The sequence below is a fragment of the Aristolochia californica genome, unplaced genomic scaffold (genome assembly GCF_029961685.1).
Source record: "Aristolochia californica isolate CCGP_79_NKW_82.1479 unplaced genomic scaffold, dmAriCali1.0.hap1 SCAF_462, whole genome shotgun sequence".
NCBI lineage: Eukaryota > Viridiplantae > Streptophyta > Magnoliopsida > Piperales > Aristolochiaceae > Aristolochia > Aristolochia californica.
Window position 1 is genome coordinate 5835 of NW_027182173.1, and position 5834 is coordinate 11668.

The window sequence follows — 5834 nt, forward strand, 5'->3', positions numbered from 1 at the left end:
CTTCACCCTTTCGAGTACCTTGGAAATTAAAACCATGGAACAAACAATCAATCTTGAAAATCAAGATTCAACTCTTAAATTATTAGAGTTAACTGATCTCAACAAGTATCTTGCATATACTGAGAAGAAATATATGCATATTGGATGCATACATATAGCGTTCAAACCCTTGACCTTATTAGGGATGAACACATGTCTTCAGGTCATTCTCCATGATGGTCGCTGTTTGGATTGGAAACACTCATTAATGGGTATAGTTGAAACAAGTCTCAGCAGGAGACCTATTTACTTTAACGTCCATCCAAACTTCACCCTATCTTTAACAGATAGGAATTTGTTAGAATCTATCCAGGTGAGGTTTCTAACACAAGGATACAATTTTATTCTTGGAACCAAAACCATTGCAGTTATTGCAAGGACCATTTCAAAATAACAAATACCTTAGTCCCTAAGGTATTACACTTACCAGATCAAGGTAAGACTATTTTGATCGAGACAGATCTCATGAGTGAGATATCAAAAAAATTGATTTAGCAAAAGCAGCTAATCTTCCTAATGATAAGGAATTTAATTATTGGGACTATATGGATTCTTGGTATAATACCTTTTATTACCAAAATCCCTCCCATAGACATTCCTGGTTTTTCTAGTGGGAAAAGAATGTCTATCAGAGGTCATTACCTCTACCCAGTTGGGTATTTGCATGGTGGAACTAATTTGGGCCACCCATTTCAATATTACCAGAACCAATCAAGGTTCATTTAGTTAAATGGACTCAATCCAGTCCTGAGCTTAAAGCTCTGGGTTTTGAAAAAACCCCAAGAAATAGTAACATCTTTATCGTCTTTATGGTATTTTTGATACCATGGATTTGGAGGTGAGATTGTACTACAGGTTTTAATGATAAAGGCCTTCCTGTACTATTACGAACATTCCATGTTTGTTAGTGGAAGAATTTCCCCAATATTGGCACTAAAGTGGCAAAAATTGCGTCTGCTATCATTCAAAATGAGAATAATCTTGGATTACATGGAATCCCGGAAGTCCATTATGACTCCACAAATTTATTTGGCACATTCAAAACTCAATTAAGGAGTTTGTTTGCGACTATTTTGGAGAAAGAGATTATGAGGAAAATTCTAGAATCAATGAAAGATTCTATGGTTACTCAGTGCAATGAAGGCACATCCTCACAACCCGTAGCAGAAGACAACATGTCTGTCTTAGAACCGTTTGCTGCCGAAGAAAAAGAAGAAGAAAATATTGCAGAGCATGATGATAATGATAATGAGTCATAAAGATAAAGTCTCTCATTCTAGGAGACCGAAACCCTATTCACACCAGAGTAGGAGATATCCATAAAGACAGTCTCATCAAAAGACTCGTCATGAATCTAGAAGACCTCCTCCTCCAAGACAAACTCGACAAAAACCTCTTCTAGGAGGACTTTATCTTTGGCCTTTCTTTGATTGGAAGGTGGTGGTCCTGTGTCACAAACAAATTGTTCACAAAATTCACCAAGCTCATGCTTACCAGTAAGATTTTGTTTCTTAAGCTGAGCTTGAAGCTTTAGATCAATACATAAGGTCAGTCCTTCTTGGATGATGGCACTGGTAAGGAGACCATATGTATATTGATGGTAGTATATAATGCCTACCTCATTACCTAACCTTTTTCTTACCTTGCTGGCAAAAAGAGTTGGTAATCCATCGATATATTTGGCTTTCCAATATTCATTATTGGTATCTGGTCTTTGCAGGACTTTAGTGATGAACACATCCTTATACCATTTAAAATGGCTAAGAGTTCGGCAATTAAGATTCTGTAAAACCTCTCTTCCCTTATCAGTAGTGGAAGTCAAATGTCCAATAAAATGATGAACAATACATGAAATCAAGGTATAAACTGCATCGTCCTCACTAAGGTAGGCTTGGCCAGATTCAGTTTTAATAACTTTTTTGGAATTATAAATTTCATGATGTTGTTCAGGGGTGAGAATATTATCCCACCAACCTTTGAGGGCTCCAGAAAACCCTGCAGTTAACATTTCAGCTATGCCATGATCGGAATTCTTCTGTTGTTGACAAATGGTACAATACATAAGCATCCGTTGACAATGTTCTAATATCTAATATTCAGATAATCCATCTATATTCCATTCATAGATGGTTTTCCCATCATATGCCTTTTGATCTAGATACACATTTTCTTCATATAATAGGTCCTGAGGTGTAGGCCAATGGTAATAAAGTTTGTGATCTAGACCCCATTTTCGAGTAGATCTTTTCGAATAATCCAATTTTTTAATACTCAGTTGGTCATGAATCATTTCCTAAAGAATGTCTTCAGCTTGACTGACATTGGTTAATCCTAAGTCTTTCAGACTAAGGTCTGGACCAATATCCGAATCAGAGTATGCTGAAGAAGTTAAATCCTTAGTATTTTGTGATAAAGAACCTTCATTTGATTCATGAGATTCCATCATATGGATACTTTTTGGAATCTCCTTAGCTTTGTTTGCTTTGGCTTGTTTGAGTTGATCGTCTGAAAGATTTAATTTGCCAAACCGAGATAATAATTCTTCAACAACTTCATAATGATTATCTAATTTAAAGTTCCAAACAGGAACAGCTGGTTTGATGAGCGGTTTATCGTTCATGAACAAAGGTAATTTTTGAGAAGATAAGTCATATGGGTTTTGACAATATTTCTCCGGAGTTCATTTTTCCTATAAATCTTCATTCCGAATTAGCTGTTGACCAATTGTTTGAATATTTAAATTGGTAAAGTTGGTTTGTCTCCTGATCTGACCCATAGGATTCAGACTCACTTCAGGATTAACAAAAGCAACTGCTTCAACAAGATCAGGGCATTTCCCTAAGGCACTTGAGAATTCAAGCTTTATCGGATCAGTGGGAGGATGAACTGATCTGATAGTTATGCCAGACCAAAGCTGCCATTCTTTCGTTAGGGTAGAAAGAGTGGGGGCTGTGGAAGAAACTAAGGGTTGTTTCTCCGCTTGCTTTAGTCTAAAACGCATAAACCAATCAACAAAAGACATGATGACTCAATTTTTTTCCATAAAAAGATAAAAGTCAGTTGAAAATTCCATGCATTCTGCGTCCCCATAGGTGTCAAAAAACCATCTTTTGAAACCTAAATTATTGGGGTGAAAGAATTCAGCTTTGATTGCTACTCTGTCCACCACAAAAGGTGGTGTCCTAGTTAATCTACTAAGGTGTAAAAATTAGAATCACAGATTGAAACCAGTCATTTCACTGGGAGTGGGAGAAGTTTGCTCATGCTCCCTTTCTCTGTAGACCCCATGAGGTATCAGGGTGTCTGATATGTGGATTCATTTTAATGAGGAATCATCTTTTGTGGACTATTTTTCATCCAATTCGTGTAGGCGAGAGGATTGTCCTATATCCGAATAGCGGAATGATGGTGGTAAATAGACTCGGTAAGGAGTCTTGTCTTTGAAATTACTTACCACATCACCATCAGCTGATTGGATGACTTGATCAATATCCTGATTAATAAGGAGTATTGGAGGAACAACCTGGGGAATTGTCCAGTTACCTGTGAAATGAATTTCCTCCCAATTGATCATTCTTGGATTAGCAACATTTGCACTCATGCGATCTATCTCGATCAAAACTATCTTACCTTGATCTGGTAAGTGTAATACCTTAGGGACTAAGGTATTCATAATTTTGAAATGAATCCTTGCAATTACTGCAATGGTTTCAGTTCCAGGAATAAAATTGTATCCCTGTCTTAGAATCCTCAACTAGATAGATTCTAATAGATTCCTATCAGTTAACGATTGGGTAAGGTTTGGATGGACATTAAAATAAATGGGTCCTCTGCTAAGACTCGTTTCCACTATACCCATTAATGAGGGTTTCCAATCCAAACAGCGACCACCTCGGAGAATGGCCTGCAGACATGTTTTCATTCCTAATAAAGTCAAGGGTTTGAACGCAATCTGTATGCACCCAATATGTATATATTTCTTTTCAGTATCTGCTAGATACTTGTTGAGATCAGTTAACTCTAATAATTTAAGAGTTGAATCTTGATTTTCAAGATTGATTGTTTGTTCCATGGTTTTAATTCCCATGGTAGTAGAAAGGGTGAAGGTTTCTTTCTTGTATATTGATGTAGGTTTAATGGATGGAATTGTCCAATCATTTAATTGTTGTTGAAGTTTATATTCAACAAGAGATGCATTTTTAACTGATCCAGTAATCCTACTACTGGATGCCATGTTTTAACAAATGATAAATTAAAACAGGTAAATAAAATAAAAGGAAATAAAAGTAACCTACAGCTAAGAGTAGTAAAAGAAGACCAGAAGGAGGAATATCCTAGTATGAAGTAAACATCTTATAAATTGATTATATCGTAATCATGAACCAAGCAAACTATTGTTCAGAATATCATAATTAATTTATTGTTCATCATCTTCTTGATCAAATACACGTCTGTCAATGATTTATGAGTATAGGGGCCCTCCACGCCTACGCCTATCCACGCCAATGGCAACACGGGCATAACTCAACACGACTTGGGTGACGTCCCATATCATAACAAGAAGGAAGATGAATAGTATAATCATTATAACATTGCGACGTAAGTTAACTCCCCTGATGATTAAGATATAAAAAATTAATAATATCTTACTTCATACCTGGATATTCAAGGTTTAGCCTTCCATGGCTCTGATACCAATTACAGCTAGAATATGGAAATTGACAGAGGTCTGAAACAATTTCATTTTCGGTGCCTATATCACCAACCCATGTTTTCGAATAACTGTTTTGAAAACATGTAAATGCTTAAAATGAGCATCAATAGAGTCTGGATAATCAAGGATATCATCTATATAAACAATTGTAAACACAGAATAAAGAGCAAATATATCATTCATGATATTCTGAAATTCAGATGGGGCATTCTTCAAACCAAAAGGCATAACATTCCATTCAAAGTGACAAAAAGGGACAGTGAATGCAGTTTTATATTTATCCTTTTCGTTGATTTGAATTTGCCAATATCCAGATTTCAAATAAAATTTTGAAAAGATTTTAGTAGAAAACAATCTGCCTAATAAATCTTTTTTGTTTGGGATATCTAATCCATCTCAAACAATCATTGAGTGGTTTATAATTAACCACTAATCTTGGCACACCTCTTTCCTTTTCTGCATTTTTATTTACATAAAAAGCTGTACAACTCCATGGGGAGAAAGATTTCCTAATTATTTTCTTATCCAAGCGATTTTGGATTTCCTTCTTGCAAAGGTCTAGTAAGGATGTTTCATTTGACTAGGCCTTGCTTTTGTTGGGATGGTTCTTTCATTGAACCCATCAATATAGTGTAAGGACACAATATATTTATGTCTATCCCAAAAAGCTGTAGGAATGTCACTAAAAAATTCTTGGGTAAATAGTTTCTGCAGAGAACTAATTTTATCTTTTATCTCTGTAGTTTTCAACTGCTATTCAAGAGTTAAAAATTGAATTTCTTTATGCAAGAAACTAAGATGATGTTCTTTAACATTTGTCAATTTGGCTATCTCATTGATAAAACTAAATAGATAGGTTTATTATTAACCTGTCCAAGAATTCCATGGTTATCAGTGCCTTTAATAGGCATAATTTTCTTTAGAAAAGGAGTGCCTAATATGACTTGTTGAGTCATATTTTTGGCTAAAAAAAAGTCGGTAATAATGCACTGATCATTAGTGCAAATGGAGGCATTGTTTAATTTATATTTAATTTTCATTTTGTCTCCATTGGCGTTGGCCAATGTTTGAGTAGTTTTCT